A 22,371-nucleotide genomic window follows, 5' to 3' on the forward strand; every position below is an offset into this window, starting at 1 on the left:
ATTAGCAAGCAACAGGAAAGGGGAGGTTCATGTTGGATGGTGGAGCTATGACCTGAGTCCAGGTACTCTGATACGGATGTGGGCATCCCAGGATGCAGCTTAACCACTGTACCAATGCTTGCCTTGATTGTAATTCTTTTTTTTTTTTAAGGTTTTATTTCCTCTTTCTCCACATATTCCCCCATATCTGTGACTGTCAAATAAATAAATAAATATTTTTTAAAAGATTCATTTATTATTTGAAAGAGTTACAGAGAGGTAGAGGCAGAGAGAGGGGTCTTCTATCTGCTGGTTCATTCCCCAAATGGCTGCAATGGCCAGAGCTGCGGCAATCTGAAGCCAGGAGCTTCTTCAGGGTCTCCCATGTGGGTGCAGGAGCCAAGGACTTGGGCCATCTTCTGCTTTCCCAGGCCACAGCAGAGAGCTGGATTGGAAGTGGAGCATCCAGGACTGGAGCCGTCAGCCATATGGGATGCCGGCACTGCAGGTGGCAGCTCTGCCCGCTACACCACAGCATCGGTGCCCCTATAAATCTTTTAAAAAGGATATTATTTATTTTCTTGAAAGGCAGTATGAGGGAGAGAGAGAGAGACTGAGAGACAGAGAGATCTTCCATAGATCAGTTCACCCTCCAAAAGGCTGTGATGGTCAGAGCTGGGCCAGAGTGAAGCCAGGAGCCAGGAACTCCACCTGGATCTCCCATGTGAGTGGCAGGGGCACAAGCACTTGGGCCCTCTGCTGCTTCTTTCCTAGGCGAATAAGCAGGGGACTGGATTGGGAGTAGAGCGCCTGGGTCTCAAATCTCTGCTCTAGTATGGGGTATGGGTGCCAGCATTTCAGGTGGCAGCTTCCCCTGCTGTGCCACAATGCCGGTCCTGGCAGTACATATTCTTAAAAGACATTTTGACCACTGCATATCTGAAGGCTATTATATGTGAAGTAGATCCAGAAATTTCTTAGTGAAAGTTTGTGACGAAAATCAGTCATATTAAAACAAAAGAAACTACCGTATGCATTTAGAGTCAATCAAGAACAGAATTAATCTATCTTCAATGACATTAACAAAGAAAATGTCCCTATTTTAACCAAAAACAAAGTCAAACAACTTAGAACCCCAAGACTTGCTTTTCTTCTCAGTGTATAGTCTTCTGTAATCTGGTATTGACCTTTCATCTTGTTTATAGGAGTTGGCCTTTACTTGTACAGGCCAAGCTGTGGTCACAACCTTTCCTCTTGGCCTTTACTTTAATTTTTATTTGAAAGTAGAGAGAGACAGAGACAGAGGGCTCTTCTATCTGCTGATTCACTTCCCTAAATACCCAAAACATCTAGTTTGGGCCAGTCTGAAGACAAGAGCCCAGGAGCTCAATCCAGCTACCAATGGGTAGCAGGGAACTAAGTAATTGAGCCATTGCCTGCTGCCTCCCAGGGTGGATAGTGGCAGGAAGCTAGAATCAGGAGCAAAACTGGAACTCGAACCCTGTGGGCCCTGAGAAACGGGCTGCAGGCGTCCCAAGTGGTATCTTAACTGCTATGCCAGACACCCACCCCAAGTAATATTAAGCCTGCTTTTAAGCAACATTTCCATATGTAATTTACACAGTTGACTTGTTTGAAAGGCACAGAAATTGAAACAAAAATAATACTTTTAAAATTTTGTTTTCATGTTTTTTTCCCTTTGGTGTAAGATACTTGAATGTGTTTGACTATAATCCCCATGCTGTGAAGTACAGCCCCCTTGCAAGGATGCACAGCTATAGCATGTACATAAAAAACATGTCTTTGGTGAGAAAAGGCTATGAAGTTTTTGCTTCAACCAAAGAGGAGCTCATGAACAGACAGATGTGTGTACAATAAAACAAGAAAACAGGTCTGGTAGATGTTGTGTGCTCTACTGTCTCATTAAAGAAAATGAGTCAAGATTGATCTAATTAACTCACACCGATTCAGCACATTTTCCCCACCAAAGCAGGCAGTGTGGCTCTCCTGCCTGCCACAGCTGTTTGTTTAAATTGTTCACATGAGTCATTCTGAGAAAGAGCCTTTAAAAAAAATCAGTAAACAAACTATTTGAAATCTTTGTCTTCTGCCTGATAATCATCTAAGAGAAGCATTGTAATTATATATGGGGGAGAGTCCCGGCTTTGAGGCCTTTCTGAACCTGAAGTGGCCTCCCATAGACATTTAGAAGAAATGTCTTTTCGTTTGTCATTTGCTAGATGTACAGTGTTTTTGTTGTTGTTGTTATTTGTTTTTAATCAAGTCTTTTTCCTTCATGCTAGTGCAACTATAACATTTTCCTTGGCAGTTTACATTCAGCCTAATAAGTTTCACACGCAACATTTACGTGCAAGGTATGTGTAGGTTCACTATCAGCAAAACCATGTGTTGAGAATTTTTGTGTCACTGGTTAGCAAATGTAGAGGTGTACATTTATAAAATGATAACTAGAGATGAAAGCATAAGTTCTTTGCCACTTTGCAAATTAGCAGCAAGTATCATTAAGCTCATCTTCTAAAAAACAATGCAATGAAAATAAAAACAATTATTCACTTGTATAATATGCATGAAGGGAGCACAGACTTTGGTGAGGACAGACCTGAATTGGGCCCCTGCTTCTGCCACTGCCTAGCTGTGGGATCTTCTGCACTCCCCGCTCCCTAAAATGGAGATAATGATAGCAGTCTCACAGGGTTGTCATTGGGATTAAACATTTATTCAGCACAGTACTTGGCTTGTAGTAAGTGCCCCACAAGGGAGTAATAGTAATTGTGGCTGTTATCATTGCTAATATTAAGTTGCATTGCACAAAGGGCTAATTAAGTCATGTTATCTTCCTGAGCCTTGGTTTCCTTATCTCTAAAATGGGGAGTTGGTAAGTGACTGCTAAGATTCCTCCAGCTGGACATTGCCAGCAAGCCTGCGTCAACCTCTCAGGAAGCTGGCAAGCTGCCCAGTGGAGGGTCCTGTGCACCCACCCTGTTCCCCTCCTCGTCCTCCCTCCCCTTCTCTGCACAGCGTCCCAGGCCAGCTATTGCTTGGCAGGAGGTCACTTGATCAAAGCCCCAGGAAAGGTCAGGCATTCCTGGAGCGGTGACGCTCAGCTGGCGGTGAGAGCTGCCCTTCACGAATCCTGTTCTGCAGAAGCCCTAGCTTCTCAGAGTCATTTTCTGAACACTGGGCTTTGACTGAGCTGGAAAGAATCTCAAGGGAAAACACCTGTTTTGGGGTCACTATCAAATGTTTTGTCATGCTTTTGGGTTTTTTTTTTGGGGGGGGGAATGTATACAAGGTGGAGATTGCATCTTGTCCTAGAGATGATAAGGAGAGGGAAATCGAATTACAATATATTCAGCAATAAAAATATTACCAGTGGGAAATAGCCACAACATATTAAGTGAAAAAACGCTAGACTATAGAACAATATCATGGGTTATTTTAAAAAATAAATGTATATAGGTGAAGTTCTAATGTAGAAAATCGAGATTTCTCTGTTGTTTTTCTAGGTGACAGTATCAGGTCGTTGTTGTTTGACTGAAGAACTCCGATAAAGGCGAGACAGAGCTAATTTTTTTTTTAAGAGACCAAATTGCTTTTCAGACGAAAAGGTTAACCTCTTCAGAGAAAAGAGGATGTGTGCGTGTGAACCGTGTGTGGCGATGCTCGAGCCGAGGGACGCTGCGCGTTCTCAGGTCGCCACCCCTGGAGTCATGTGGGCTTGCCGCTGTGGGCGGTAACCAGTCCCCTGATTGTGCACACTGAGACACTCCTGCCGACGGGACGTCCAGCACTGCAGATGGATTAGCTTACTGGATCTCTGCAGCTTTGGGAGGCAGATCCTGTTCTCCTGACTTGACAGGAAACTGAGACACAGGAAAGTGAGTGCAGCTCAGGGCGCCCCGCCAGTGAGAAGCAAAGCTGAGACTCAGCCAGGTCCCCGACTCCAGACACACAGTGTTCTGCATGCCCAGAGCTGGGGCTCCAACAGCGCTTGTAGCAAGCGGTTTTCATGTTGGATTTTACAAATGCAGACACACAGGGTTAGTGGGTGCTGTGCTCAAACATACGTAGTCGTGTTTTCTTTTCCTGCTTTTGATTCTCTGTCGTCTCAGCTGAATCCAGCCCAGGTTCTGCTCCCCACTTGACTATTTGGTCCCCATCCCAACTACCCCTTAGCCAACTTGGTTACTGGGTTCTACCACTTATTTTACTTGTAAGTCAGACTCTTTGCTGAGTGAGAGTACAGCAGACTCTGTAGCATCACTTGGAACTGTGGCCAACATTTATTTTCCTTCTGTCATAATCAGGGACTTCTATTCTCTCTACAAAAATGACTTTCTGTGACTGCTCCCAACGGATGGAAGAAAGGCAAGCGGCAAGGACAGCCCTGCCTGCAGCTGCCTTCCCCGGCAGGTCTACCTGAGGCTCACACAGGCATGCACACATGCACACGCTACAGTCCAGGCAGAGCTTGCTGGGCCTCAGCTTCCTCACTGGGCAAACGCGAGGACTAAGTTATGTGAATTGCAGTGTCTCTCACTGCCCTGATTCTTTGAAAAGCTTCAGTGCATCTTTCAGCATTTCCTGCTACAGCTTCTTTTTCCTAGTATATGCCAAAAACAGAGATTAGAGTCTACAACAGCAGCCACAAAACTTTATCTGTTTCCTTTCTCTGTTTAACCTCTTCCAGTATGATCAGTTCCTTAGGTGTGTTCTGTTGCTTTAGTAACAATTATAAGCTACCATATTAGTTGCTAAATTTACTTTTTTTTTAAATAAGTCATTTATTTATTTGAAAGGCAGAGTTACAGAGAGGCAGAGGGGGGGGGGGGGGGCGAGAGCTCTTCCATCGCTGGTTCACTCCCCAGATGGCCACAACAGCCGGAGCTGTGCCGATCTGAAGCCAGGAGCCAGGAGATTCCTTCGGGTCTCCCATATGGGTGCAGAGGCCCAAGGACTTGGGCCATCTTCCACTGCTTTCCCAGGCCATAGCGGAGCTGGATCGGAAGTGGAGCAGGCGGAACTCAAACTGGCACCCATGTGGGATGCCTGCACTGCAGGAAGGGACTTCACCTCCTGTGCCACAGTGCTGGCCCCTAGATAGAAATTTCTTAAGGTTATATAGCAGAGGAATGACGTGGGTATACCATAGCCACTGAGCAGGGGCATAGCTTCCTAATACCAAACCAGACTGTCTACCAGCTTTTCTTCATCAGATCTTCATAGTGCTTCGGTCTACTTACTGCTGTTACTGTTCTCAGATGGACACATTAGACCTTGCTTTGTGGTTTGATCTATCTAGATAGCTCATTACTCATATATAAAGGTGAGTGTTTTCATGGTCAGTAGATATATCCCTGCTTTCAACTGAGGAATATGTGTATCTGTGTGTGTGTATGTAAGTACGTATGTAGGAGACATTTATTTGAAGGCCATTACCTACAATTGATAATAAATAGATTTTTTTTTTTTTTTTTGACAGGCAGAGTGGACAGTGAGAGAGAGAGACAGAGAGAGAAAGGTCTTCCTTTGCCGTTGGTTCACCCTCCAATGGCCGCCGCTGCAGCCGGCGCACCGCGCTGATCCGATGGCAGGAGCCAGGATCCAGGTGCTTTTCCTGGTCTCCCATGGGGTGCAGGGCCCAAGCACCTGGGCCATCCTCCACTGCACTCCCTGGCCACGGCAGAGAGCTGGCCTGGAAGAGGGGCAACCGGGACAGAATCCGGCGCCCCAACCGGGACTAGAACCCGGTGTGCCGGCGCCGCAAGGTGGAGGATTAGCCTATTGAGCCACGGCGCCGGCTTATAAATAGATTGTTTTAAACCTAGGTCCTTGGACTTCTTGTTCAGGTTCTTGTCTCCAGTGCAAGAAGGAATTCAAGTACACTGTGTAGGTAAAGATTAGCAGAGAAGCAATGTTTGTTTGCGTGCAAAGCAAAAGTGCAGATTCAGGAAGGAGAGCAGTCATGCTCAAGGAAGAGCTGTGCTCTTTCTTGGTTCGAGACCATCCCTTTATATGAAGGGGGTTAGGATAGGGTCTGGGGCTGGATTTGCGTACTACCCATTCCCATGCACTTTTTGGGAAAACTTGGAAGTGTCATGGTGCCAGGTGTGTGATAGGAATAGGTGTCTGATTTCCTTGTAATGAGCTAAAAGGACATTGTGGGGACACAGCTGGCAGCCATGTTGGTTGCTTTGGCCAGTCCTTGCTCTGAGTGGCAGTACCGTGGACACTGCAGTTTCCCCTGCCTAGAAAGTGGAGAGCAGTGAGTGTTGTGGGTCACGGAGCATGCGTCTGGCGGCCTCGGCACCTGTTTGCTAGCTGTCTCCATACTTCAGACTTCCCTTCCCCTGACAGGTCAGAGGGAACAGTCCAGATGTCCTCCTTCTCCGGTCCCTTTCTTCCTCGCAGAGCCGACGAACTGCTGGGATCACGGGTCCTGGGCAAGAGAGGGGCAACAGTCTCTGGAGTTTGCGTTCACAGAGGAAGCCAGCTGTTCTAGTTACTTCTTTGTATTATGTTTGGGGTGCTTTGTGATGAGGATCCGTAGAAATGACCACCGAGGGTGTCCACAGTGAACAGGGGCGTTCTCTAAGACTGTGGGACAGGACCTGACAGCCCTAGGTGCAGTCCCACCCTCCTTCCTCAGGCCTTCGCCGCCAGGCACCTTGTTTTCCCTGTCTTTGACTGCTGTTCTCTCACAGTTAGTGTCCTCTGCCCACGTGTTGAGCCCTCTTCAGCTCACAGACTCTGTCACTCCTAGGCAGCCGCATCACCTTCCCACCTCGAGAGCACACTCGTGTTTACGTTCCTTTGGGCTCTTTCTACAAACGGCTTAGCTTTTCACCTCTAGCCTTTGCTGTTTTCCTTATTTTGACTTTTGCCTACATGCCAGGCCCTTAGTAGGGAGGTGGGGGTGGGGGTGAGGGCCTTCTTTGTGCAATAATCACTTTCAGAAAGGGCCCTGTTGACCCCCCTTGCCATCCTGCTGTCCTGATGGTGGTGCTGGTACTGTCTGTGTTGCTCCCTGCACACAGAATGCTGCTACCCCTTGGCCACTGAGGCAGGCTTGGCCCCCGCCTTGACTTCTTGTCACAGATTCCTCTTCTCAACTCTGAAACTACTGTTTAAGTTAGTTTGAATACCAAATGGGTTAACTTGAAAGAGAAGTCTATGAAGAATAGTTTCTCTTGATGTTTCTTGTTTTGCGTGAATGCTAAACAACTCTAGACCATCACAAAGTAGGAATGCTCCTAACAACTGACTTGAATGTGCTGAATTTCTACAGCGAAAAGATTGATTTCTGATAACTTTTGGTAAAATAGGCCCAAGATGTTCAGTGACTGAAACTTGCTAAACTTTCTCAAATATACTTGCTTAGCAAAAAAGAGAAAGAAATCTAGATTGCTTTAAATTTTAGTATTTGTTTGCCTATTTCTTAGCCCTCATGTAGCATTTTTTCTTAAATGAGTTTAGAATTGGGAGCTAAATCTTTTTTATATGTAGATGAAAGCAGAACAAACCAACATCCAGCCTGGATCTTGCTTTATTCAAAATGATCATTCTCAACAGTGGTCACTGTGGAGCCTGGGTAGGGCTGGTGGTGTCTCGTCCTCCCTACCTTTCCTCCTCCTCTTTGAAAACACTCTGTGCTGTGTAGCCACAGCCACACCACACGGCCCACACAATTACTGATGTTGCGCATTTGCCCAGCCTCCAACTTGAAAGACTGCTGGGGAAATCTTGCTCAACTCTTCCAAGAGCAGATCTGTAGATGTTTTGTGTTTTGGTATTTTAACAGCACTAGATGCAGACTTTGGTTTAGGGTGCTTGTCATCTGTGGTGAAAACAGGATGTTTTAGGTGAGCCTCACGGTACAGGCGATGGACTTGTGACAGGCTGGGTAGGCACTCCCTGACTCTGGTCCGCGTTTCCTCCCCACCCTGAAAACAATTCACTTTCTTGGTGTGTGGGTTTGTTTCAGGGCTTGTCAAAGGACAGTTGTTCGGGAGGTGTCTCCTTGCCCCCTCCAATACAGGTGGCTGGAAACAGCCTCCCACTCCACCCCAACCCCACAGGGCTTTCCTCCCCAGTACATGCTGTGACACCGAGCATTCTGCACCTCTTCCGCCAGTCTTCTGTCTGCCTTCATCAAAACCTATCTGTCCCTTGTCACTTTCTTTGGTTTTCAGATTGAAAAATGTGGGTGAGGCAAAGGGCCTAAATCCATCGGCTACTTGTGTTTGTCTGCCAGCACCTTTCTTGATTTCTTGTCTTCCTCTATCCTATCCTTTCATCACTCTGACTCATCTTATTAAACAAGGTGATGGGGGTTTAATGACGGAGTCAGGGCTGGGAATTTATAGCACAGTTGTAGAAAAGAAGGTATCACCTTTTGCAGCCATCTCTTGTATTTCCTCTTCAAGCAGGAGCTGTGGTTCCTGGAATTGATCTAACAGTACAGGCCACTGGCTGGGTCCCAGGTACACTCAACAGGTGATATTTTGGAAAAATAGCCACTGAGAACCAAGATAGAAATAGAGCTCCTGTGAAGTCATCACAGTGTAAGGTAGACTCAGGAAGAAACCGGGTGGCCTGGGGAGAAAGGCAGAGCCCATCAGGTCTGCATGGGGATGTCTTACAGGAGTCTGGATGGTCTTCATTTACCCTGGTTCACTCCCCATGTGGCAGGGGTGCTATTCAGATCAGAGTCTTCTTTCTTTTGTTTGGTGCATCCTGTGGAAATATGGAAGATAAGTGATTATTAGGCCTTTGCTCTGCTTTGAAAGAACTTAGAGGAAATTATCTAGTTTTATATAATTGTTAGGTAATTCAGCATCTGGGACAGATGATGCAGCTTTCTCCCAATTGAATAAATGCTCACTTTTATTGAAATGCCATAAGATGAGTTATAACCCAGAGTCTGGGCAGATTTCCCGGACATGGTTTAGTGCCCATCCAAGCTGTGTGAACGTGAAGGATTGCTTCATGTTACTCCTCACAGCTAACAAGGCCTGTGAATTCTATGTAGATTTTCTTTGAACCTTACTTTTTCCATTTTATGTTTGGAGAAGCAGAGGTTAAGTAAGTAGAATATGGGTTATAAGGGCAGCAAAGTCAAGATTTGAACCCAGATCCATGGATCTTGCCCCACATAGGAGTGGGAGGGGCAGTCGTTGGAGTAGTTTCCTGAGAGAAGTGGGGAGAGGAGCAGTTTTGTGAGGGTAAAGGAACAAAGAATGCTGATGTGTTTGTCCTTTTACTGGAGAGTGGGGTATTCCTCTGTGTTTTTTTTTTTTTTCAGACCTATTGTCATGTTTAATCCCAGTGAGAGTCAAGTTGGGAGTTGATAATTTCTTTCTTTTTTTTTTTTTTTTTTTTACAGAGGATCAGTTTAGTATGCATTAAGTAAAGATTTCAACAGTTTGCACCCCCATAGAAACACAAAGTGAAATATATTGTTTGAGTACTCGTTATAGCATTAAATCTCAATGCACAGCACATTAAGGACAGAGATCCTACATGAGGAGTAAGTGCACAGTGACTCCTGTTGTTGACTTTACAAATTGACACTCCTGTCTATGGCATCAGTAATCTCCCTATGCTCCAGTCATGAGTTTCCAAGGCTATGGAAGCCCTCTGAGTTCTCCGACTCTTATCTTGTTTAGACAAGGTCATAGTCAAAGTGGAGGTTCTCTCCTCCCTTCAGAGAAAGGTACCTCCTTCTTTGAAGACCTGTTCTTTCCACTGGGATCTCACTCACAGAGATCTTTTGCCAGAGTGTCTTGGCTTTCCATGCCTGAAATACTCTCATGGGCTTTTCAGCCAGATCCGAATGCCTTTAGGGCTGATTCTGAGGCCAGAGTGCTATTTAGGACATCTGCCATTCTATGAGTCTGCTGAGTATCTCACTTCCCATGTTGGATCACTCTCCCCTTTATTTATTCTATCGGTTAGTGTTAGCAGGTACTAGACTTGTTTATGTGCTCCCTTTGACTCTTAGTCCTTTCATTATGATCAATTGTGAACTGAAATTGATCACTTGGACTAGTGAGATGGCATTGGTACATGCCACCTTGATGGGATTGAATTGGATTCCCCTGGTATGTTTCTAACTCTACCATTTGGGGCAAGTCAGCTTGAGCATGTCCCAAATTATACATCTCTTCCCTCTCTTATTCCCACTCTTATGTTTAACAGGGATCACATTTCAGTTAATTTTCAACACTTAAGAATAACTGTGTATTAATTACAGAATTAAACCAGTCATATTAAGTAGAACAGACAAAAAAACTACTAGGGAAATGGTGACTTGATCAGCATAGCCCTGACTGTTAATGAACAACTTATACATTATCCCTCTTAGTAGTTTTTTTGTCTGTTCTACTTAATATGACTGGTTTAATTCTGTAATTTTGTTTTGTTTTTAAAGATTAATTTACTGGGGTCAGCGTTGTAGCATAGTGTTGATAAGACTGCCGCCTGCAGTGCTGGCATCCTGTATGGGCTTTGGTTCATGTATCGGCTACTCCACCTCCAGTCCAGCTTCCTGCTAATGGCCTAAGAAAAGCAGAAGATAGCCCAAGTGTTTGGGTCCCTGCCACCCATGTGGGGGACCTGGATGAAGCTCCTGGCTCTTGGCTTTGGCCTGGCTCAGCCCTGGCTGTTGGTAGCCATCTGGGGAGTGAACCAGTGAATGGAAGACTCTGTCTGCCACTTTGTCTTTCAAATAAATAATACTTATTTATCTGAAAGTCAGAATGACAGGGGAATCTCTTTCATCCTCTGGTTCACTTCCCAAATAGCTGCAGGATCTGGAACTCCATCCGGGTCTCCATGTGGGTGGCAGGGGCCGAAGCACTTGGGCCACCTTCTGCTTTCCCAGGCACATTAACTAGGAGCTGACTGGGAATCTGAACAGCCAGAATTTGAACCAGCACTCAGATGCAGGATACTGGCATTGTAATTGGCAGCTTAACCTGCTGCACCACAATACTGGCCTGTGTTTTTGTTTTGTAGTTGTCAGGAGCACAAATTCAATCTCAAAGACAATTACAATTGTCCTATTAGTAACCTTTGGCAAAAGATAAGTAGTTGTATTACCAGGGACAGATTGAAGCTATTAAGTTGTAGAGGTGGTTAGTGTCTCTAATGTATGATGTTTGAGAGGATTCCGACTCCAGGGAAATGAGAGTAAAATAATGAAACATGTTAATTTTAGAAAGTGAAAACATGCCCTGTAAGGAAATGATCATAATAATCAGTGAACACTGTTGCTGTACACAGAAAGAAAAACTCAAGTGTTGTTTAGGGGATGTTGATTTTCTACTTGTTTAGCTACCTGTTTAGTCAACAATGCCATCTGCCCTTCTTTGCCATCTTGTCTTTCTGTTGGAGGCTGCTGAGTCTTGCTGAATATAAGCAGTTGAAGGAAATAGCAGTTCTGATATAAATCCTCATTACTGTCCCTTTCACACCCCTCCCCCACTGGACTTTAAAAGTGATAATTGCTTGAAATACTGGGAGAAAGTAATTTGTATTGGTAAAACTCCGATTAACTTCAAACAAATCTGTGACTTCTTTTTAATTGTGGGGCTGGACACATGTATATTTCTGTGGATCTGATTCACCTGCCCTGCACCCCCTACCTGGGCCACGATGATAGAAGATAACTTCCTTGGATTTTTAAAAATCTATGTGTATACAGTAGGACACCACAATTTAGAACCTCAGGGACTGTTTCGGTATTTAGGACCCTAAAAGCTTTGATTTTTTCTAGTTTAAAATTTACATTATACAGGACAAGTAATATATATGATGTGTATCAGCTACCATTTAAGCATGTCGCTTACATTTATATTTTTCTTTTTTAACACTTACATAGTGCCTACCCTGTCATCCTCAAAGCTGAAGGCACAGATCTAAGTGGTTTGCAAATGTTAATGCATATACTCCTTATAGAGCCCTTCAAGTATGCGTCTGTCTATTATCATTTTACAAATGAGGAAGCTGGGCAGATGGAGATGGAGTGATTTGCCGGAAGGTCGCCCAGCTTGGAAGTAGCGGAAGTGATATTCAGACCCAGGCAGCCTGACTCTGGATTGATGTATAATCACCTTATCATATTGGAGAACAACTTGTCCCTTCTTCATTTTTGGAGGCCTTTCTAGATGATTACAGCCTCTAGCAAGTCAACAGCATTTAACTTTCTTCTGTTAATAATTGAAACAAATTGAGCACTGAGGAAGTGCTCAGGCTAAAAATACTGAGACCCTACCAGGGAGTGGATTGCTCTTCTTTACTCCCATTTAATTAGTTCTTCCACACAGGTGCTAAATCAAATATGCCTAAAGATGGCATGCCCGCAGCAGATAAGTAGCATCTAGCAGATTTAACAAATTACCTTTTGTCTGCCCAGATCCTTTGTTACCAAAACTATATCCCCAGGTGGAAATGTTAAGTTTTGACACATCAAAGTTTGCATGCTAAGTTGGGGACATGGGAGACATCTATTGAAACTCAATGCTTGGTCCTAGCTGCAGGTAGAGAATAAGAAAACACAAGTCAACTCTAATTATTTGTAGGATCTTCACTCCAGATTCTTTTTAATGTACTTAATAGGGTTACAGGGGTAGAAATGTGAGGGAGGAGAGAAGCTTTTAGCTCAACAAGAAGAGCTTCATTTACTTGTTTTCTGTTTTATTTGTAAACCTAATATTTAATCGTTAATCCTGACCCAGTGCAAGTGTGCCTTCTAAATAAGGGAGCCAAGAAATAAGTGTTTTATGTTGGCTTTGCAGGTGAGCCTGTTTACCAAGTGGGAAAAATCTGGGAAGATGAATGAGTGGGATGCTTTTGCAGCTGCTCCTTTCTCCAACAGTGTGGCTGTTCTCATTCGATGGAAATGTCCCTATTTCTAAGACCATTGGACTTCACCCACATTTCAGTATAATTTATTTTACCATGAAGAAGGAAAACAGCAAGCTTTACCCATGTCATGCTTTGATTTGGATAGGGAAAACTGAGTCCAGAGAAGCATCATCAGTGCTACCCCTCTTAAACAGGTCAGGTTGCAAGGAGAAAGGGTGTACTATGAGTGAGTCAAATCTAGAGGAAGCTGTGAAAGTAAGAAAGAGGCACCATGACAAACTGATTGCAGATAAACTGGTGATAAACTAAGACCTTTTCATTGCCAGCCCAGTGTTATGGCTTGTTACAGTCATCTCTTGCAAAGCACCTGAAGGTTGATGTGGAAAATCTGAGCAGTTTGGAGAGGAAACCTCAAAGACAGTGCTTGTTGCAAGGCCATGTATCAAGGTTGAGGTCCCTGGCATGCTGTTACAAGGCTAGGTTTCAGGGTTGAGTTTTCTTGCCTCTGTTCACTTTCCAAAGTATCTGAACAGATGGCTGACTTGCTTGCATACTTCTGAGTCTCTCTTGGGTTAAAGTGCAGAGCAGTCACACTTTCTGGCATGACCTTAGGGTTCCCCATCCCTACTCAGGGGTGTCCCTTCCCATCCAACTTTAGTGCCATAGGTGTCTAAATTGTTAGAGCTGTGCTTTCTGGAGATCTCTGGGCTCCCTGTTTAGAGCCTTCCTGTACTAAGTGCCCCTACCGGTCCTGTGCCTGTGCCAGGTTGTCTGTCTGGTTCTTCTCCTTAGCAAAGAAAATGGCAGTGAGAGGTGGCAGAGTAAGAGGGGTTGAGGGGTGAAATTCAACTGTTGGACTCTGTAATAGTCAAAGGAACTAACAACAAGCACCGCTCGTTTTTCCTTCAGTGGCTCTGAAACACTCTGTGTGTGTGTGTGTGTGTGTGTGTGTGTGTGTATTTGTAGATAATCACTTCCTTGACAGCAACATGGGGGAAATTTTGTGAAAAACCAAAAAATTTACATAGTACTCTGACTTCATTAGCTATCCAAAATAAAATTCAAAGTATACAAGTTCTTTTATGCAAGACAGCTCAAGTAGCACTATATTGTGGTTAACATTTTAGTACACTTATTTCTAGTTCTTTTCCTCTTTGTAGTCTTTACATGAAATTTCGTTCTCTTCCCCTTCCCCATAACAAAGGCTAGAAGTCTGTGGGATTTTTTTTAAATAAAATAAAAAACTGTCTCCCTCCCTGTGCTCAGAAACCCCCAACCACATTTGCCTGTAGAGGTCATGGACCTGAGGCCTTCCCCCAAGGCGAGTCTATTCATTCGAATGGAATAAAAATGATGAAAGTCGAGTGGCGCAGAGAGTAGATTGTTTAAAGACCCAGTCAACCTTTCCACCGAGATCAATGGGCCTTTTTATCTTAAGGAACATGGACAGTGTGGGGTTTTCTGTACTTCCCAGTAAGGCTCACGTTAGCAGCCAGCCTCTGGACTCTGGGTACGCTGCCTGCACTGTTCTGCCATCTGATTTCTACTCATCCCGTCTCTCAGCCTGTCTACCACCTCAGCTCAGGTGGGCATCCTCTCTGTGAACACTCTAGAAATTGAAAAGGAATATAAATATATGTAAACTCTTGCTCACTGGCACAGGCCAGTGTTGTTGATGACTTTGAAATGTCACTTTTTTTTTATGAATCAACTTTACTGGGTTTTGAAGATTTATTTATTTGAAAGGCAGAGTGAGAAAGGGAGAAGAGAGCTTCTATCTGTGGGTTTACTTCTCAACAGACTTCAATGACCATGGCTAAGCTAGATTGAAGTCAGGAGCCTGGAACTCATCCACGTGGGTGGCAGGCACCCAAGTGCTTGGACCATGTTCCAGTGCCTTCCCAGATGCATTAGCAGGGAGCTGGATCAGAACTGGAGCAGCTGGGACTGATGCTGCTGTTCTACAACACTGGCCTCTTGACTGGGTTTTGGAAAAATCCTTTGTATTTCTGTGACTGATCTTAGAAATTCACCTATTATCGCTTTATGGTGCTTTATGGCACCAGAAGTCAAGCCTGGAGACTGGCATTTCTACTGTCTTGTAGACCTGAGACCTCCTACCAGTCATTTTTAAAATTTTGTTGCATGAAACAATCACAAAAATACCTCAGTATGTGAATGTGTGGTATCAGGATTGCTGCTGCTGTGCTCCAGTGGAGACTGAAAACTGAGCCCATTATCATTCCCCTCCCATCTTCCTCAGGCCAGGCTATAAAGGTGCCTTCACCTTTCTCTGAGGCATCTGATAGTGGAAGCCAGGAAGCCTCTTCCTCTTGGCCTTCACCCCACCACATACTGGCTGTCACTCAGGTCGGCTCATCTTCCTCTGTGTCCCCACTGGCACTTAACAGTTGTCACCATTCCCACAGTCAATACCTTCCCTCCGTCCTCTGCTCTCTGCACTGCCTGGCTTAGCTTTTAACATCCCATGACACAGTTACCTGCATGTGTGTCTTTCCTCCCTGAGTAGATACCAAGTACCTTGGAAACAGTGATGAGACTTCACAGATCTTAGTTCCTTCCTTGCTTCTTTGGCATAGCACCTTAATGTCACAGGCATCCTTTTAAATGCTTATTGTGTTGGACAGACTGAGGTGAATGGACTAGCTCATTTCATCCCTCTGACCCAGTTTTGGGCTCACCTGCAAGCATTTGTGACTGATAGTAGTGTGTCGTCCCGGGTGAGGTACGGGGTCTGGAGTGGGCTGCAGACACGGGCACCTGACAGTTCTCAGAGTATCGCCTTCCTCATTGGCTGACAGGGGGAGTCAGACTCCACTGAACCCTCAGGCTCCTTCTAGCTCTAGAATTCCACATTAATAAACTGCTTTGCACTTGATCACTTTGAAGTGGCAGTTTCCCCTCTTTTTTCCCTATTTCATATGAGATAAATGAATATTTCATCTCAAGCCCAGGAGTCATTTTGCACATATCCTGTGACAGGAGGCTAATGAAAGCCTTGATGGAGACTTTAAACTTGGGGGAGATGGGATCGTAGCCAATGCTGTGTCATAAGAATTTGGGCTGATCCTCCAAAGAGAAATGAGATAGCAGACTTACATTTTCATTCATACGCATAGAAATCATGATTGGAAGCACTATTGAGATTAATTTTGAAACCACTTGGGAAAATGGGGATATTTGAGGTAAAAAAAAATTTTGCAATTCTAAAAGAGTAGCTTTGAAACTTGTATTACAACCCCATAATCATCATAAGGAGTGAGTGGATATTGCATTGAAGTGGATTTGTCATGCACTTCTGAGTTTAAAAAGGTGCTCTGGGGGTTTTTGTTTGTTTCAGATTTATTTATTTATTTGAAAGTCAGAGTTAGAGACAGATTTTCCATCCACTGGTTCACTCCCCAGATGGCCTAAGTGGCCAGCTCTGAGCCAGGCTGAAGCCGGAAGCCAGGAGCTTCATCTGAGTCTCCTCTGTGGGCAGCAAGGGCCCAGGTGCTTGGGTCATGTTTCACTGCCTTCCCAGGCACATTAGCAGGGGCTTGGATTAGAACCAGAGTAGCTGGGACTTGAAATAGCCCTCATATGGGATGTTGGAGTTGTAAGCAGGGACTTAAACTGTTGCGCCACAATGCTGGCCCCATAAAGTGTTACTTTTTTTGTCGTCTTTTTGTTGTTGTTGTTGTTGTTTATTTTGGCAGTAGGGAAAATATGAGCTGTAATCCTAAGCACAGAGAGTTGAATACATAAACTGGCCAGGTGGTTGATGAAAACTACAAACTTGGCTTGGTGACAGCCAAGTGCTGTTCCGTGCGTGCCTGCAAGCTCCGCCCTTCAGATCCCATGGCGTGAGCTGAGCAGATCGAGCCACTTCGCTGAAGGTTTGTGGCACCCTTATCGTCCTGTGGCAGGTTGAGATGCTCTAAAAGGCACAGCTCCAGTTCCCAACTATCAGCTCATGCAGTGCCCACAGATGCAGTGATGCTGTTTATAGAGTGACTCCAGGGAGCACCATGGAAGGGGGGAGGGAGGGCAGCGAGAGGACTAGCAGCCGTGGACCATCGCTGTGAGATAAGCCTAGGAATGTGTCCTCCGTAGGATAATGTGGGTGTCATCCGTGTCTCTAAACAGAATATCACGTTTTTGGTGTGAGTTGTGATTAGGTTATGTATAATCCCAGTTGAGCCTGCAGAGATTCCCCTTTGCTGAGTGTAAAATTATAAGTCCAGAGATACATCACATAGACAGTGAAATTTTACTTGGATTTGCCATTTGTATAAAGTAAAATTAGTTTTCATTCAATCTAAATGAGTGTTTGTACCTTTATTTCCTTTTATTTGGTTATAATTTAGAGAAGTTAATTTAAAGCAGTTCAGAGGTTTTTAGTATGTTGCATAACTATCACTACTATCTAATTTCAGAACATTTTTGTCACTCCCAAAAGACACGTTTTGCTGATGGGCCTAATTTCACCCTCTTCTTACCCTCTGGCAACGTTTCATCTGCTTTCTCTTTATGGATTTACCTGTTCTAAAAATTTCACATAACCAGAATCGTATGATATATGACTTATTGTGTCTGGTTTATTTCATTTACTATCATATGTTTAAGATTCATCCATGGTGTGTCAGCTATTCATTCGTTTTCATGGCTGAGTAATAGTTCATTGCATGTATGTATAACAATTTGTTTATCCATTCATCAGTTGGTAGGTATTTTGGATTGTTTCTACCTTTTGACTATCATGAATAATGGTGCTATGAACCTTTGTGTACAAGTATTTCTGTGAATATTGCTCTCAGTTCTCTAGGAATGGGATTGTTGGCAGTTCTACATTTAACTTTCTTACAGTGCTTTATATATTGAAAATATAGTTTTTCTTTTCAATTAAGAAAAAAGAAAAAAATAAGCCCCATGTGAAAAATCAGTGTGGAACAGGAAATGAGGGTAGTGGTGTCCAAGATTTGAAGTAATGACCAACAGGTATATACTTTCTGTTGCTAAGTTATTGATAGAGCTTAACAAGCAAAGATTTTTTTAAGCTTTCTTAGGAACTGGAAAATTTTTTTTCCTATGTCTTTTGAATATGTTTAAAACTCTAAACATCCATGAATTGAAATTTTTAAAAGGGAGGGAGAGGTTAAACAAGGTAACGTTTAGAGAAAACACAACTGAGTTAATAGTAAGTGGGAGAGGAGAAATTCAGGTTATGCTAGACAAAAGAAACTATTATTTACATTGACTTAGAGGATATCCACATTTGTACATTGAAACTAGGCTAAGTCAGGTGGGTGGAGAAAATGACTTTTCGCAGATTTTTTTTCACAGACGTTCAAATTCTGGTGAAATAAGGTTTAATTATTTTCAAGAACTAGCAATAAACAATCAAGGTTGAAAAGATATCTTGAGCATTGCTAATTAGCTGGGAAAGCTGGGAGCCTGGAGGAAGCATCATTACCATAAACTGGGTAATTCAAAGGAAGGTGGAAAAAAAGAGGCACATGGATTCCCTGTGAAAATGGTGATTCTTTGTCCAGTGGGCAGGAATTTTCTAAATACATTGCAGTAGCTTACTGTATCTGTTTTCTATTGCTGAAACAAAATATTTTTGAACGGTTTTAGAGGCTGACAGACCAAGAGCAGGCAGCCCCATCTATCCAACTTCTGGTGAGGGTCCCCTTGGCGGCATCACATGTGGCAAAGAAACAGAAAAGGAAGTGGCTGTGTGCAGAAGAGGGCAAGCACATGGAGTGGCTGCACTTTACAGCGGCTTGCTTGGGGTCCCGTAGTACCACGTTAACTCCTTGCAAGGGCAGCACATTCAGTGGCCTAATTACCTCCCAGAAGGCCTCACCTCTTTAAGGGTCTACTGCCTCTCCCATCAGTATGCTGGGGACCAAGCTTCTAGCACATGAACCTATGGAAACAAATCATGTCAGCTTGACTTGGGAGTCACAGGGCTTATGAATGATTTATTGATTATACCATTCATTAGCATCTTCAGTGATACGACATAACCATTTCTGAAGCATAAACACAGATGGTGATAACCTTTTAAGAGGAAGAGAAGGGGCCGGTGCCGTGGCTCACTTGGTTAATCCTCCACCTGTGGTGCTGGCATCCCATATGGGCGCCAAGTTCTAGTCCTGGTTGCTCCTCTTCCAGTCCAGCTCTCTGCCATGGCCCGGGAGGGCAGTGGAGGATGGCCCAAGTGCTTGGGCCCCTGCACCCACATGGGAGACCAGGAAGAAGCACCTGGCTCCTGGCTTCGGATTGGCGCAGCACCGGACGTGGTGGCCATTTGGGGAGTGAACCAACGGAGGGAAGACCTTTCTGTCTGTCTGTCTCTCTCACTGTCTATAACTCTACCTGTCAAGTAAAAAAAAAAAAAAAAAGGCAGAGAAGATTCAGTGGTGATTTTGTGTTTGGCATGCATTTACAGGTTGGCATTTCTCACACCTGCTGCTGAGGTCCTGTGGCCCACTCCAACTTAGCTTTTGAGACCCATGTGGTGAGAGGGGTTGGTAAGCAGAAAATGGGCTGCACTGTGGTTTGGTAAAGGAACACAGGATTGAGTCCAGCCTTTTTTACCTGCTCCGTGATTTTGGACTTCTCTTTTCCTTCTTTGAAGCATGGAGATATCCCTTCTTGCCCTACAGAGAGACAGGGAGATCCAAATGAGATAAGGAGCATAAAAACACTGTGAAGTACTGTACAGTTGATTATGTTGTAGTTCAATTTTGGCTCTTCTAGAAGGTGTCAGCCTTTTCTTTCAGTGGCTTATTCATAGCTACAGCAAGCTATGGAAGGGGTGTGTTCTTTGAAAGCAAGAACTTACAGAGACCTAGAATTCAGGCTCCTGGAATAAGACAGGACTCTTCCACATTTGCTATTTATAGGACCAGAGCTCTGTAACCTACAGTCATGGAACTACAACCACTGAATGTTAGCTCCCTCTCCCCACTGGGGACTTTGGCCTGGCCTGTTTGTACCTGTGTGACCAACCTCTGGTGGCTGCTCGCTCCCACCCTTCTTAGACTGGGAAAGGTCCTGAGTGTGTCTGTGAAGGTGTACTTACTGGTGGAAATTAAAGGCAGTTTTGGGGCACAGATGTACACAGTGGTTCCTGTCTGCTCCAGCAAGGAAGCAGCCATTGGTGGAATTTGGGGAGGAAGACCTCATGTCATCTGTAGTTCCCAGCCCTATGTTGTGACGATGAGCACAACCTTATGGATCCTTGCATTGGAAGAAACTGGGTCAGTAATCATCTTAATAACACTTGAGATAATTTTGTGACAAACTGCTCCTGTTCTCTATCCTATGTAAATCTGTTCTCCCTTCCAATTGCTAAAAGCACACTGCCACCAAACCAGTACCTAACATATTAGCACTGTGGCACTAATCCATCTTAAAACCAAATAATTCATTTCTGACCATAGGTAGTTTTTTTCTTTTGCTTTCCTAACCTCCCTCTTCCATAAGGACTTGTAGGCATATGATCAGATCTACAGAATATTAGACAATTAGAATTCAGAGCTTCAGAATCCTTGGGATCATGAGGGCATTGGATCTAGAAAGAACTTGGGATATTTTCAAGGCCCACACTTTATCATCTGCTGATGCCCGGAACCCAATGTTCATGGGTCACAAACTTCAAGTTGTGGGACACAGGACCTTGCTGGCATTTATCTCTCTTGCTACCTGTAGTGTTTATGGGTCATCTTGGCATTTCTTGGTCCCCCAGCTGACATATTTGTGTCTTTCCACTTTCTCCAATTGCTTATCCAGCCAGCCATACCTTCATCAGTCCCTGCTCAGATATCACTAGAATATCGGTATTCAGATGGAGCAGCTGACACATGTTAGAGATAATTTGCAACATCCTTCAAGTATTTGGATGGACCATGCCATATCATATTTGCATGATGGAAAAAAACATTCTTTCACAAACTTACCTAAATAGAAAAGCTGAGACTATCTCAAGGATGCAAGTCAATAGTGAAGCAGAATGGTTTAGAAGGATTCTTGGAGGCCATTATAACTGTTTCAGTCAACTTAAAAATTCAGTTTGTTTAATGTACACTGAAATCATGAATGTTGACCCAAGTAGTAACACTTTTGGTAGAGGCAGTAAGCTTAATGACTTCTGTTATTCCAAAGTAGAATTGTTATATATTTACATAATGTTCTACCATGTGCACAGTGTTGGTCTACTCATAATCTCATTTGATCCTCACACAAACTTAGGCAAAATATTTACCTAATTTGTTGAGGAATCTGAAACAGAAAAGATAACTCATTTGCCTGCGCTCACATAGCAAGTAATAGGTAGGACCAGGAGTGGTAGTCCAGTCTTTAGACTTCAGATTCAGTATGTCATAATTTGCCCAGGAACTGCCCCTCACCCACAACTTTAGTATAGAAACCCAATTGAAAAGGCAGAGTAGAGTGTATTGAGAACATTTTTAATTAACCCTTAAATTATTTTTGCTCCGTTATCCTAGTTGTTTTCAGAAAATCCCTAAGCTGATTCTCATATTCTCCAAAAGGAATTTGTAGTGACTGAATGTGCTGCACAAACATCTCTCTCTTTTTAAACATTTAACACAGTATCTACTTCTGTGGCTTTGGCACAGAAAATTTCTGTCTGATATACTGTTCCCATGTTGAAAGCTGCATTAATCTATTAATGCATATGTGAAATAGTCTAAATTGATTGCTTTGTGTAAAATTTATTTCTTATGGATAACTTCCTAAAAGAATTACATCAAACATTTTACACTTTTTTTTGATCCACATTAACCATTTCCTTAATAAGTAAAAGGAAGGAAGAAAATGCCCATAAATCTTCTACAAATATCTTACTGCTGTGCAGTGGAGCTCCTTCTCTCCAGTGACTGAAACCAAATGCTGTTCAGGCCCAGCAGCAAGGAACCAGGCAGAGTAATTAATGACCGGTGGCTGGAGTCCTCCAGGGTTAGCAGGAAGTGGGTCATGAATCAGGTCATTCTAGATCATGCCAAATGACCATCTTTGAAATTTCTCATTCGGGCGTGGTTTCAGACAAAGAACAAGGTTCCAATCCTGCTGCTTGTCAAAGAGAAATAAGGAAAAGAAAAGAATATTTCACCTAGTAATTTAGGAAAGGATTCAGTGTCTGCCGATGGTGTGCTGTTACATGTTTAACAACCGGCTTGGGGGAGAGGGGACTTTTCACATTTGCCAATTTCCATGGTATAAATAATCCCACCATGACCAATTTCAAGCTACCAAGATGATAATAATAGGCTCTCAGAATTCCTGAAAATTTAGCAATCAGCTCTCACGAGCTAGAACAAGCTGGCTCCAGTACACTACCTTAAATTCAGGATAATGTAGGTTGCTCTCAGGATACAGAGATAGGTTTGGTATCTGCCTTGAGCTCATCATCACGTAGCTCTTAAAAAGGATAGAAAGCAAAATAAAATTCGAGAAGGAAATTTC

The 22,371-nt window shown here is 43.7% G+C and overlaps 1 protein-coding gene and 1 long non-coding RNA gene across 13 annotated transcripts in view; one reads left to right on the forward strand and one right to left on the reverse strand.

The window, feature by feature from the left end:
- The window catches only part of LEF1 (lymphoid enhancer binding factor 1), a 141,884-nt gene that overhangs the window by 57,050 nt on the left and 62,463 nt on the right, over positions 1–22,371 (forward strand). The gene's annotated exons all lie outside the window — the stretch shown is intronic.
- Positions 5,462–22,087, reverse strand: LOC149125078 (uncharacterized). Its single transcript, XR_016212338.1, has 3 exons — positions 21,754–22,087; positions 19,480–19,541; positions 5,462–8,736 (listed from the first exon to the last, which is right to left on the reverse strand). It is a non-coding gene; the product is annotated as an uncharacterized LOC149125078 (long non-coding RNA).

Source organism: Oryctolagus cuniculus, chromosome 8 (assembly GCF_051225735.1).
Source record: "Oryctolagus cuniculus isolate XC-2025 breed Fujian yellow rabbit chromosome 8, ASM5122573v1, whole genome shotgun sequence".
Lineage (NCBI taxonomy): Eukaryota > Metazoa > Chordata > Mammalia > Lagomorpha > Leporidae > Oryctolagus > Oryctolagus cuniculus.